This window comes from Polypterus senegalus, chromosome 12, assembly GCF_016835505.1.
Source record: "Polypterus senegalus isolate Bchr_013 chromosome 12, ASM1683550v1, whole genome shotgun sequence".
NCBI classification, from domain to species: Eukaryota; Metazoa; Chordata; class Cladistia; order Polypteriformes; family Polypteridae; genus Polypterus; species Polypterus senegalus.
This window is the reverse complement of record NC_053165.1, coordinates 18295667-18310351: the sequence shown is the minus strand read 5'-3', so window position 1 is coordinate 18310351 and position 14685 is coordinate 18295667. Positions and strand designations below refer to the sequence as shown.

Here is a 14685-nt window from a genome sequence, read left to right as displayed (position 1 = left end):
CGTCGCTTCGGTACAGTTTGGGTATTACCGTGTGGTCACGTAGGCACAATAGAGAGAGAGATAGAGAGAGAGAGGTTAGGAGCACATGCTGATACAGCGCATTGCAGCACCCACATAGAAAAAAAAAGGCTGTGTGCTCCGTGGTTACTCTCTCTCAGGTGGGCGGTAGCATATCGTAATCTCTTGGACCAATAGCATGAGTTTTCTGCATTCGACTTATACAACTGACATTATAAAATACCAGAAATTATACTGTAAATGCAAGACCTGACTAATCCACGGGAGAACTTATCCGCGAGTATATACGTTGTGGGCGCTGGCCCGGACACAGACAGACGGACAACATAGTTCACCCAACACACTGTTTATTTACCCTATATACAAATTTGCCGTGCACTCCAATCCCCAGTGCCTCCAGCACCGATCCCCCAAAGTCCAGGCCTTACAGTCAAACAATGCCTTTCTGGCCGCCTCCAGTCCTCTCTCCACCCGACTTCTGCCAATGACTGGAGGGAGGCGGCCCCTTTTATAGGAACCCGGATGGGCTCCAGCTGCTTCCCGGCAATCAGTCCTAGCCACACCCCAGTGTGGTGGAAGTGCCGGCTGCGCACCCGGAAGCCGTCCGAGTGTCCCCTGTCGTCTTCCCCCCAGCACTTCCTGGTGTGGCGGAAGTGCTGGGCTCCAGGGTTCCTCAGGCACCTGGGTGCCGCCTGGCCCCCAACATAGCCAGGATGGACGCCCCCTCGCGGTCTGGAGGAGGCACAAGCCCTCCTCTGGTCCTCCTGGGTGTCCCGGCCGGGGACCACAACGTATATACGGTACTTGTGCCATTGTAGTCTGGCCAGGGGTAGTGGTGTGCCACGTGTGTTTATTTCTCTCTGTGAAAAGTGGGTGACAGACATGAATGATTGTCAAAAAGGGGTTATTGAATTCAACCGTGCCAAAAGGCATACAGTACAGGAAGTTGCTGACTTTGCCAGTATGTCAAAGTGTACTGCTCAATGGGTCTTCTGGCAGTAGTGTACATTGCAGTCAATCACTAATCATTGACAGAACTGTGGTTGAAAGACGGTGCTCACAGATAGGGACTGTCACCCGGTGTCACACATTGTGACAGCAAACTGCTTGGCCACCAAACAAGAATTGCTGCAGACAGTCAATGCAGAACCAGAGCAAGCCATTTCCAGATGGATTCTCAGAAGGGAACTGCATGCCAATCGATATCCGGAGCAGAATACTATGGAAGAGACCCATGCTAAGAGCAATTCACAAAGCTGCACTGTTACAGTGGGTGCAGAGTCACAAACACGGGACTGTGTGATTGGTCGCTGTGAGTCTCGTCCCCTGGAGCAGCTTCAGCCACAGGGAAAACACTCACAGTACTCTAATGCAAAAAAAAAAACAAACACAGCCTGATGTCACACACATGCGTTTGAAAGTCAGTCAAACAGACCAGAAAACGTCAATTCCACACCAGGCTGGGGGGCGGCAGGTTGCACTGAATCTTTCACTTTTCTCTTGACAGACCAGATACGGGAAATTCTGCCTGTCCCGGCCCCGAGGACGTCACTTCCAGTTCCGCCCTGATGACATCACTTCCCTTATAAACTCGCCAACATTCCTACCATAACAGTTCTGCTTTGGACTGGAACCTATGTACAGCTACTATAACTTAAGCACTTATGCAGCCAGGGAAAGCACATGGGTGGCTGCCCCAAACCTTCGTTGTGTGCCCAGTCTTTTATTTCACACTCTGAATGGCAAATGTTGGTCCAACTGCTGCCATGCCACAATCATCACACATGGTTACAAGTCTGTAAAGTCATTTCTCTCACCTGTTGTCTTGTCCCACCCAGACTGTCTCTGTACCCTGTCCCATCACCTGCTGGGCCTTCCTCTCTACAGTCAAGTCCTCTAGCAGAAGACACCTACAGGTTCCTTGAAACTCAAGAACTGGAGTTGTTGTAACGGTGATAACTAGAACATCATCTGCTTTGACTGAAGGCTCCGAAATTGAATGAAGCTTGAGTACTGTTCCTGCAATTGCCAAAAGAAACATTTTAATAAATATCTGTATCCCCTGACTGTCTTTTATTATGCTTAGCAACCTAAATGTGACAACGTTTGGTTCCCAGAAAAGTGATATATGGCCTGATGAGTTGTGTTTCTGCTTGTCTTTGAATGATGTGAGGTGACGGGTACATTGTAAACCACTCAAAGCCTTCCATGAGGACTGTATACAAGGGGCTGCTCAAGCTGGCTGACTCTTTGATGTTACAATGAAATGGGACCTTTGGTTGAGGTAATGATGCACTTGAACCAGAAGGGCTGCACTGGGATGATCTTTAGCGCTTCATCTGCAGAGTGAATACAGAATGGCTACCCGAGTCTGCCATTAGGAACATTCGGAATAATTCTTACATCCTAACTGGCCCCAGATTTAAATCTCACAGAAAACCTATTTAACGTTGCCCATGTTGGTTCCTGCTGTTGGCGACTATTTCAAGTGTTTTATTCATCCTAAATTTAATATTATACCTTTATTATCCTAATAACAAAAGGCTTGCATGCATGTTTCTGAGCATTATTAAATAACTGTATTGAACATCTTTTAAGGCTATCATCAATCAAAGACTTGAAAGGCGTCTAAAATGAAGGTGGCGATTTAAAAGATAACATCCCTCATTGGTGTTTAAAGCAATCTGCAGTTCATGTAAAAATTGTAAAGTGTAATTTTTCCTTCATTCCTCAGATTGGTTTCTCAAATCTGTAACATTCCTTTAGAAACAAACACAAAGACTATAAGTCACATTCAGCCTGTCAAAAAGGCTATGAGAAAGAAAGAAAGAAAAAAGAAAGAAAGAAATCCCAGCTATTGATTGGTAGAACATATTCCTCTGGGCAAGTACTGTGCTACAGAAGAGTTATTTTGCTGCAAAACCTCAATGGTCAAAGAAAAGCAAAAGACGGAGATGTGTAAGGTGATATTAAAAAAAATCCGAAGACGATGATTTCACCTGCCCATGCTGTGCTGCTACCCTGCATTCTTCTCACAACTTCATGTTTTGATCCCAGTTTGCATAGGAGGGAAAGTGCTACCTCCAGCCTCCGAAGCTGTTAGCAGTGTGTTTGTGTAAATGAATACAGTTGGATTTGGCACTCAGTGTCCACTGAGGATTGGTGAATGGAGGTGTTACCTTCTGAAATGTCACTTTAATGATACCTCAAGCACTCTGCTTAATATTTCCATTTTGTTGGCTTTCTATTTTCTTTAGCCTTTTTCATCCTCTCTTTTCATTGTGTCACATCACTTACCTTTTTCACCTGAGTTTCTGTTCTTCAGCTCCCTGCTGTTAAGGAAGCATTTAATCTTATGCCAGTCATGAGAACACAAAGTGGACCAACAGCTCTGCAGCCCATTGCCTGTCTTTTTCCCAAACCAACCACTGTGGGTAATTTTAAGGCAATGCGTATTTAAGAGCAACTGTTATGGTATTTGAAGCAGCTAAAAAGAAGATGTTCATTTTTTTCTGGAATAAAATCAAAAACAAAAACTGAATATAGAATTGAAAATGGAAAGAAGTCTCTATTAAGGGTTGTAAGTTGATTTTTTAGAGCCAGAGAGTTTAACTGTAAATGGAGTCGGAGAAGAATTACGAGCAATTGTTCACCAAACAAAAAAGGCAAAATAGAGACAAACAACCAAGTCAAGATAAAAGACCTTCAAGTATCGAAATCAAGAAAACCAAATTAAAATTATTTACGAGGCGGCATGGTGGCGCAGTGGTAGTGCTGCTGCTTCTTTACTACAATCCAATTTACCACCAGTAGAGGACTTCACAAAAGAGTGAACAATCACAGCTTGTCAGAAATTCTACTAATCAATAATTGGACAGTGTCACAAGAATGACCAACAGACATCAAAAAGGTTTGGGACAGCCACCCGTAAAATATGCTTTGGCTGCAAAAGGTAGTTAAAGATTGTGAGTTGTTCACAAGACTGAGTCTAAAACAGAACTGTCACATATAGACAAAATGGCGGCTTTAAAGGCCAATGGAGGAAGTGATGTCATCGGGGCTGGAAGTGATGTCATCAGAGGCGGGCCCGGAAGTGACACTATCAAAGATGCCAGAAAACTGAAGTGATGTCATCAAAGGCGGGACCAGAGTTGTCATCATCAGGGCCGGGACCAGAAGTGACGTCATCAAATGTGCTGGAAACGGAAGTGATGTCATCAACGGCATCAGAAACCCTGTGGAATTTCCCCAACAATGGTCTGCAAGGGATCGAGAAAGAGAGTTAATGCATCCCACCGGCCCCTGGAGAGACGTGGAACTGCCATTATTCAGGCCCTTTAGCTGACTCCTACTCGCACGTGTGTGACAACAGAGACATTTAGTTTAAGGCTTCACTTAAATAATTATATTTAATAGCATAATAGCCAATTAGCAGCAAATATAAGCAACACAAAGAATTAAACAACCTGGGTGGGTTCATGCAGTCTTCATTCAGTTCTAGATGACATTTCCCAGATGGTCCAGTTCCTTAATTATTGATTATATATCCTTAATCGAAAAGTTAAAAGAAGCATTTCTTTTCAGAAACAGAGCTCCTTGGAAAGCGTCTAGAAGCAAAGCAGATAGCCATCTTCATTTAAATGTCTGTGGATGCTTTCAAAGTGTCAGAAAGGCAGCAACCAAACACTCCATTTTGCAACAAAGTGCCAGCTGAGCTTAAACTTAACTTATAACTAAACTCTTAAGTGAACTGAAAAAAGTTTTAATAAAAGGCAGCCACTCTCTCCCCCGTTCTCGCCTAAATTAAGTACATTTGACTTACTGTCCGCTAGCAAAGCAGCTAACACTTTGACAGTTTCTCAAAATGCAGAAAGGTTATCACACAAGCTCAAATTTAACTGCCCAGGGAGTCAAAGGCTGCAGTAAGCTGCAAACAGACTGGTTATACAAAACATTGTGAGGACCTGCTTTGCCTTTCAGCTTTTCCAGAACATGCTTCACTCTTGGTCAGCCTGACAGTTTTTTTGAGACTGCAGACATTTACCTGAAATCTGTCAGTTGAAAATGTTAAAGTATCTCCCATACAGGACTAGATAACCACTTCTCACCTGCTTTTAGCTCGACTTAGCAATAGTGGAATAAACTGATGGATTCAACTCCAATTATTAAAAAGCACTTTTGGGAGAACTGAAACTGGACACTGCAGCAGGGAAGATTCAGGATACTTTTATTAAAAGTCAGTAGAGAACACAACCCAGTACAGAAAGCACACTGAAGGCAGAGAGTTAGGCGGTCGTGTTTATACAATACAGGACACAGAGATTTGGTCAATGTACTAAGCAATCAGCGATAAGCTTGTGTCGATAAACAAGCTCATCACACTTAGGAAAAATACAGAAATTACCGAAGGTTCAAGTGTTCCCATAAATATGAGTCACACAGATAACACGTACATTTTCGTTTGATTTGATATACATTGTTAATCCCCAAGGGGATATTGTCTTTTCACATGACCTTTGGAGGTCAGAGCGCAGGGTTAGACATTGTACAGCAGTCTGGAGCAATTTCCAGGTTAAGGATCCCTTGTGGCAGTAACGGGATTTTTGCTGACAATTTCCAACATGCACACAAAACAATACCTTTTAACCCTTCACAGACAACAATAGCAAATGTATTGCTTCACACACCAAGGATCTACAATTCCAGAATCTCCAAATCCCACACATGTCAACCGAGGACTGTTTTTTGGGCTTTAAGTGATTGTAGTACACAGAGACATTTGTTATTTTATGTCAGTTTTTGATCCAGTTACTTTATTTGTAAATGTAAGCTGTCAGTTTACCTTGTAATGTGTTACACTTGTCATGAAATATAAACTCACAGTAGTTGATAAACTAAATATTTCATACTGTTCCTTGAGTCAGTTATGTGCTGGGATGGTTGGTGGCTAGAGTTGCTTTCCATTGTCACTGGAAGTATCTGTGAAAATGTGCATGGATGCAAAAAACTGAAAGATGAAGAGGTAAGCACACTGAAGATGGCTGCGCTTATGGTGGCATCCTTCCAATCAGAAGCTCACAAGTCTGGAGAGAATCTTTAATTAAGTTTCTGATCAAAGATTAAATTAAATTTAAAGGGATAGAGAAACACAGCTGAAGAGATAAATTGAAGCCATTACCCTAAAATCAAATTTAAAAACAAAACTTGAATCAAAACTAGATTTTTAGAATATTTTCGATTAGATTAGATAAACTTTATTAATCCCATGGAGTAATTCAGATGCATACAGCAGCAGAAGCAGGACAGATAATACAGCTAATCAATCAATCAATCAATCAATCAATCAATTAATAGTGTATATTGTGCAGAAATTGCTAAATGAACATAAAGAGTTTCAGCATTTAGTTTGGGAGATCGGGCAGAAACATTGAATTGCCTGATAACAGTGGGCAGAAAAGACCCCCAGAGGTGCTTCTTAACTCTTAACGTTTAAAGCTCTCCACAACCTCACTGATCTCCTCCAGACTTGCACTCCTCTCGCTCACTCAGATCCTCATCTGCAGCTCGACTTTCTGTACCACACATCAAAGTCTGTGCTATGGGAGCTCGAGTGTCTCTCCTGGTGCTCCTCAACTCGTGAATTCTCTTCCCTCTCATATACGTCAGCTCGATTCAATAACACATTTTAAAACTGCCCTCAAAACGTATCTTTTCAAACTGGCATACCAATTGTGAATTTTGCACTGTTACTGCCAGTTATTTTTGTTTGTATGCTAATTATTGCTTTTTGATTTATCATTCTCTTGTTTTAATTTTACTAATGTTGTTTAATTTTATTGTAAGGTGACCTTGAGTACTAAGATTATAAAATGGGACTTTCTAATGGCCAAATATAAGCAAAACAATTGTTCAGCCTTGACTATGAAATGTAATCCCCCGGGATCTGGTTTGGAGCGTACAGCAGTTTGTACAATCCCAAGCAGCACATTATTCATTACTTCACTCCACAGCAGTGCCACTCGCAATATGGCAGCAACGTTGACATATGATGCTGCTGGTCATGCGGTGTCTAGTAATTCTGTGTCTATGGAGATGACTGAGTGGTGGGCGACTGGTGAACCACCCCTCGCCATCCCCATTCTTTCTTAATAGCAAGCCTACTTGTACTGTTACGCACATAGCAGGAAGTTGTCTCTTGTCAGTACATCAGACGTGTTGACGACGGGTGCCTTCCTGCTGTGATAGCGTGTCCAGTGCTGTGTAGAAGAGCTCATCTTAACGTTTTGTTTTCACCCTTCAAGAATGTCTCTGAAACACAAATCTGATACAAGTGCTGGTGATACAGTAAAGAAGAGAAAAACCATCACCATTGAAAATAAAGTAGAAATAATAAAAAGGTCAGAGAGAGGTGAAACTCCATCATTCATTGGCAGAGCACTTAGTTACAGTCGTCAACAATAGCATTTATTCAAATAATGTACCTGTTCTGACTTACATACAAATTCAACTTAAGTACAAACCTACAGTCCCTATCTCATAACGCGGGGACTGCTTGTACTGTTTAATGAAGCTGAAGTTCTTTCATAGGCAGCAGATTCTGACTCAAGTGATGAAAAGATTCCTGTGCTCTTGTTAGTCGTTGGATGTGGAGTATCTGTAACTAACTGGAGTTCAAGTTTCTTAAACATAAAATTTTTTCTGTGAAGTAACTGATGGAGATTTAAAATCTGTTCTGAATCTCAAGATAAAATTGTTGGCGTCATCTGAATCTGATAGGTTGCAGAACATTGTGGCTACCGTGTCAGAGAAATGCCAAATCTTTCTTATCTTTAGATAATGCAGCAGTGTAACAGATCACTTTTTTTTATACTTTTTAGTGTAACAGAAATACAGAGTAGATGTTTAGTCAGCTATTTTTCATTCACTTCTACATAAGTTAAGTTGATTTTGTTTTTTACTTTTGCAGACATGAACATCACAACACTTACCCACTTCAATTTCAAGAGCAGAAGAAGTGAGCAACTGTGAATGAGGTTCAAACAAGACACTGCACAGTCGTGGAGAGTAGCGTGAGATGGGACAGATAGTTTTAGTAAATAACAGGCCTACCGCTGCTTTCTGGTATTGTTAGGGATGGGGATGGATCAGGAAACAATATCATTGCTGTTGTAAATGCCGGATTGGATGGACTGGCATCCCAACTGTGGGCAGGCTTTATTAACTTTTTGAGGGCTGAATATTTTTTCCAGTTTTCTGAAAAGCACACAAACCAATGGTTTCACACAGAAATCAATATAAAACGTCTTTTGCTGCATGTCACAGCTGGGGTCGGCACTCGTTCAGTGACTCTGGCAGCAGCAGGGGCAGCTCAGTTACCAGTAGGGATATGCGATTGGCCAGGTGCCTGGCTGTCTTCGCACAGCAGTCGAAGTGGGACACAATCTGGCTTGTCATCGTAAGTGGCAGTCCTCCCAGGTGAACGTTGGTGTAGGCACATTAGCTACACGAACATGTTCTGCACCACGATCAGCTGATGCCTGTACCTTCATTGTCATTTTCGATCTCCAGATCACTTACATCAAACTCCGACAACTCAGAGTCTGACTCAGCGAATTGATACGCAAAACGTCGTCCACAGAGTATTTTGCTTTGCGCATTCGCTTTGGTCTTTTGGCAGAAGTCGATGCCATGTGAGGGGTTGTTTGCTCTTTGTTACTCACGCATGCCAAGAAATCTCGGTCAAGTCAACAAAGCTAACTTTAAAGAAAGTCAAACTAAAACATAACGGTGAGTTTTGTCACAGTTTACAGCTGATTACCATCCTCTACCCCTGAATTTCAACAAAAGTCGACATCCGCCCTGAAAGAGTTAATGACAAATACCTTGTTGGACTGTTGAAAAAAAAAGCCTGTGAAAGTGTCTCTGGGTAATAAAAAACCCTTTATTTTATCTCTGTTTGGTGGAGTCGTGTCTAGTGTTTGGGGCTCTTAAGGTTACACTGTATTGAATGAAGAATATCACTACTAGTGAAGTAAATAAATAAATAAATAAATAAATACATTATTTAAGCTCATACTTTCCTTGGTATGGTAAACTTTGGTCATTCAACCACTACCTACATCTGACTCCGCCCCACTCCATGTCCTGCCATGAGGTTTACTGCAAGTTTATCACTGTTTTGCCATGAGGAGCAGCTGTTGAACGAATAAAAGAAAAAATATAAATATGAAATATACAAGTTGACTGCGGTGGGCTGACACCCTGCCCAGGGTTTGTTTCCTGCCTTGCGCCCTGTGTTTGCTGGGATTGGCTCCAACAGGCCTCCGTGACCCTGTAGTTAGGATATAGCGGGTTGGATAATGGATGGATGGATATACAAGTTGAAGTAATCACTCTGAAGTTAAATTTGAAACAGTAAATTAATTTGTAGTCACACAGAATGTTTCTCTGTTAAGATAGACAAGACTGCAAATTTGGCAGTGATCTCAACGAGAGACGTATAGCACACTGTGAATGAGATAGCTCAATGAAAACTGCACTGACATGACATCTTTCCTTGAAGAATCAGTGTGCCAAATTTCAACAAAATCAGTCGACCGGGATCTTAGTTATTGCATGTGGACAAATAGACTGACAAACAGACATGGCTATCATAGTAGTTGCTTTTTGTAATAAATGCAAACGGTTAGTAATGGAAATGTGTCCTTTTAAACCCTCTGATAGAGGTCCAGAGCGAGCTAGATCATTAGCAAAGGATCAAAAATAAAAAATAACAAATTTAACATCACAACCTTTAAATTATTTAAAACAGTGAAAGGCAACCTTTTTCTAGCTGCGGCACACTAAGTCCAAAAATATTCTTTCGCGGCGCACCTGAGGGACTGCCCATAAATAAAGTCATGACGAGATTAAATTATGTATGAATTTTTCTACATAAAGTTTAATTAAAATTACTGTAAATAAAAAGCGAGTGATAATTGTTGAGAATTAAATTACAAGAAAGTATCGAATGCTGGTGTCACAACAAAATGTTTTTCACCACAAAGAACTGGAAAAGATCACTGAGTTTACAAAGTTTACTGTGTTGATCAGCGGTATCAGAGCGAAAATAAGGTTAATTTTTCCATAGTAATACTCAGACGATTAAGTAATGAGAGCTGCAGCTACAGCGATACTCTCTCGTCGGCAAGAGCTGAAATGTAGCGTTCGTATTTTATCGTTCTATATTTGCTCCACTTTCTTCTATCCGTACAGTGAGCGAGATCTTCTAACAACAAGACTTTTTAAGTCTCACGAGATGTGTTTTTGACACCGCTGGTGTTGATATTATGATGAATGGTGAACAGCGAAAATTTTAACTTGCATTCAAAATAAATACATTCATTTATTCAACAATCTTATTAACCGTGAACATGAAATATATTTTTTAAACATTATCTTTTAAATCAACCAAAAGTTCAAAAACACTAGCAATTTTTAATACTTTACAAAAGTTTTCGCGCCGCCCCTAGAAAAGCACACCGGTTGCCCGACAATGATCTAAAACAATACCCTACATGCTTTTATTTAAAACGTGTTATTTTTAGCCTTCAGGGAGTGGTTCTTAGGGGGCTCAGACTATGAAAAACCCAGATCCTTTGAGATTCAAATACCTACCAAATAAATCTCAAAGATTTGCTGAAGACTGAGGAAACCAGTTTTTATTTTAGATCTGGATGATTTACCTTAACTCTTTCATGGCGGATGTCAATTTTTTTTTTTCGAAATTCAGGGCTTAGATGATAAAATTACCTGTAAACGGTGACAAAACTTGACATTAATTTTAGTTCAACTCAACTTTGCTAGAAGAACCGTTAGCTTCGTTGAACTGATCTCGAGCAAACAACCTCTAAAATGGCATCGACATCTGGCGAGGGACTGAAGCGAATGCTCAAAGCAAAATCCTCCGTGGATGACATTTTGCATATTATCTCTGAATCAGACTCTGACTTGTCTGACGAAAGTGATCTGTAGATGGAGATCGAAAACGAAAGTGAGGTTCCAGCATTACCTGATCGAGGTGCTTAACAGATTTCTGTAGGTGATGCGCCATAAGCAATGTTAGCATGGGAAGACTGTCACTTACAATTACAGGAGGTACAAAACCAGATCGCATCACACTACAACTGCCGTCACCACCAACACCTCGCACATGCCATGCGATAACAGCCAGGCAGCCAGCCTGCTCTGCATTCCAACTGGCCGCCGAGTCAATCCCCGTGCAGCTGCTTTCGCCAGAGATGGCGATCAGGCGCCAACAGCAACCACAGCATGCAGCAACACACGTTTGATGTTGATTTATGTGTGATATTCCAGAACAGGCACCTGCTTCATCACCTGTGAAAGAAACTGTGACAACAAAAGTAGACAGAGGAGAACTGTAAAAGGTCAGCGTTTGGTAGACTGATAAGAGTACAAGCACGCTATTTTATGTAAAAGGTATACATGTAATATTAACTGTATACAGTAGCTCTCAGATTTTATGTTGCGGTAACCATCTTACACTAAGTTCACTTTCTCTTCTGTCAGTCACTTTCCCCTCAGGGGTCAATAAAATGTGATCTGTCTGCCTATCTGTGAATAGAGAGGTCTGGCAGAAACTTGTGATGATTGATCTGCCTTTTTATAACTTTCTGCATTTTACATTTCTTTGGTATGAAACTATCCATGCAGCCATTATCCAACCCGCTATATCCTAACTAACTACAGGGTCACGGAGGTCTGCTGGAGCTAATCCCAGCCAACACAGGGTGCAAGGCAGGAAAAAAATCCTGGGCAGGACGCCAGCCCACCACAGGCACACACACGCACACACACACACAGACCAAGCACACACTAGGGGCAATTTAGGATCACCAATGCACCTAACCTGCGTGTCTTTGGACTGGGGGTCCATCCTGCGCCATCGTGCCGCCGGTATGAAATTAACTTTGCAAAATAAACCTTTTTTGACTGATTAATCTAAAGCGATATGCAGCTGATTCCTTACTATGTCAGCTGGCTGATACCTTTCTTTGGAGTGTAGTGAACCGTGAGATGTTTGACCTCGGACTTCCTTCCACTCCAGGCATTTTACATTGCTATGTTATTAGAAAGCATCCAACGTACAGCCTGGGTTGTTCAACAAAAACAGTTGATTGAGAGAAACTGGAACACTTTAATATCTGCTTGGTCTTGCGCATTTTCATATTACTTTAATGCAGTCAAAATTCAGATTTTTTCCCCCTTCTCTTCTTTAATCAGCAGTCCTCAGCACAGTTGACATAGTTTTTCTGGTAAGCTTATACTCTTCCTGTGTTTCATAATTAATTTTCATGCATTCCCTTTTACTCATACTCATAAATCCCAACAATGGCAGTTTTAAAAGTGTCAGCGTTCTCTTAATTTATTTGTTGCCAAACTGTGAGTCACCTTATTATAACAAAAAATGTGCCAAGGCATGCATTCCTCGTGCAATTCTTGGGAACTAAACCCAAGTGTTGAGTTATTAGATTACTTCAGGACGTGTTTTTGCCTACAAGGAAACCTTTAGGCGTTTGACACACACAAGCAACCTAAGGAAGTGAGTTAACCTCCAGCTACCTGGCAGAAAAATGGCGGTGAGATAGAAATGTTTGACAATCAATTTGGGGTATTTCTGAAAATTGAAATGCTTATGAATACAAGTATACATTTCAAGAAGTCAAAAAGGTATGAATTAGCGTAAGCCATCTGAATTCCGGATTTTCATAAGAAATGTAATGATTTACTTTGTGAGGTTGAGGTACAAAATAAACAAATAGTGTCAAATATTTAAAATATTAAAATGTATCCTTCAATTGAAATATTCAAAATCCAAATATTCCTAATTATAATAGAAGTGTATCATTTTTCAACCTCTGTTAGCGGTCCATAGATAACTAGAACACTAGTAAAGGTTCAAAAATCAAAAATAGCATAATCACTGGCCTTAAAACTGTCTAAAACGATCCTCCATGTTTGTATGTTTGAAGCTTGTCATTTGTAGCCTTCTGAGAGTGACCCTTAGAGGGCTTGGACCACCGGCAAAGAATGAAATATTAAAAATGTTATTATATTTGTGAACAGCAAACTCAAAATAGCATAAAATGACACTCCACCTGCCTATATTACTAATCCCCATTTTTTCAAAGTTTTATGAAAAGGAATAACTTTGACCCCCTTCATATCCCAATTAAGGGGATGCACCACTGGGGTCGGTTATGTGGCCTGCACAGCTTCAAGACTTTCTGATCATTTCTGCTGTAGGCAACTATTGGCTTACTCTTTATCATATCCACAAAATATGGTCTAAAATTGCAGGGGTTTTTTTCGGATCTAGAGGGCCAATAATAGTGGGGAATCCTAAAAACGACAATGTCTAGGCATCAAGACAAGTCAAATGGTGTAGGACAGTAGGATTTAAGGGACTTTCAAAACTCAACTTGATGTTATTTTAGAAGAATGAAGTGGACAGGACTGGTGAGTTTATTGGGCTGAATGGCCTGTTCTCTTCTCTATTGTTCTAATGTTCTAATCATATGAGGTATGTGGAAGCTTTCTCATATTGGTGTGTGTGGTATAGCGAGTCCACAGCTCACATTAAAAAGGCCAGTTTTTAAATAGACTAGGGGGCTCTGCCCCCTGCTCGCTTCGCTCACCCACCCCCAGGTATGGTTTACCGTATATACAATTTAAAGAGATTTTTATTTTCATGGGAATTGGTACATATGCATTATTTTTACTTTTACTTTATACTTTTGTAAAAACAATACGTGTCCTTTATTTCCGGCCCCGGGCGTGTTTAAATCTTTCTCACAGGACGTATAACGCTGCTCGTGTTTTGAAGGGAGTAGGGGGCGGCTGAACACACGCTAAGGAGATCCATCCATCCATCCACTATCCAATCCACTATATCCTAACTACAGGGTCACGGGGTCTGCCAGAGCCAATCCCAGCCAACACAGGGCGCAAGGCAGGAAACAAATAACGGGCAGGGCACACACGCATACACACCCACACACCAAGCATTCACTAGGAACAATTTAGAATCGCCATATGATTGTGGTAAATCCCACATAAATGGGCATATGCCTTACCGCAGACGCTAAGGAGATGGCATCAGATAATCTGCTGTCTTTCTGCTGCTGCTGCTGGCGAGTTCTTTTTGTCGTGATGCACGTCGATCATTCAAAAGCCTGTACTGCAGCTGTCCTCTTACCACTTCATGTCTCTGCCACTCGTGTTGTGAAGTTGGAGGGCCGAGGTTACTGAATGCACGCCAACAAAAAGCAGTTGGATCTTGGATCTTCTGCTGGCTTCCTGCTGTTGCTGCTGCTGCTGGCAAGCTACATGTTCTGCTTGTCGCTTGTCGTTGTTTTAAGAGCTGGGAGCACATGATGTTTGTCTGTCAAAGGCATTCCAACAACTGCTTGGTTAGATGTCCTTGAACTTGTCTTAAATGTGGTTTCACTGCCTTGTCTCGCATGACGTTAAAGTGTCTCTCACGGGACTTCCAATTGTCTTTGCGTGACGTTAAAGTGTCCCTCGCACAGACGTCAAATTGTCTTCTGAGAAGATCACGTCTCGTCCCTCCCAGGATATTTTTTTATAATAGAGAGATAATTACCA

General features: G+C 41.4%; 1 long non-coding RNA gene across 2 annotated transcripts in view; it reads left to right on the top strand.

Annotated features, from left to right (window-relative positions):
- The window catches only part of LOC120541293, a 33645-nt gene extending 24814 nt beyond the window's left edge, over positions 1–8831 (top strand). Inside the window, exon 3 of one of the 2 annotated variants that reach the window (XR_005635976.1) lies at positions 7985–8831. This is a non-coding gene — a long non-coding RNA (uncharacterized LOC120541293). Of the gene's footprint in view, positions 1–1525; positions 1554–7984 lie in introns of those variants that run through there. The other variant, XR_005635977.1, reaches the window with a different exon arrangement.
- Positions 8832–14685: the final 5854 nt, after the last annotated feature.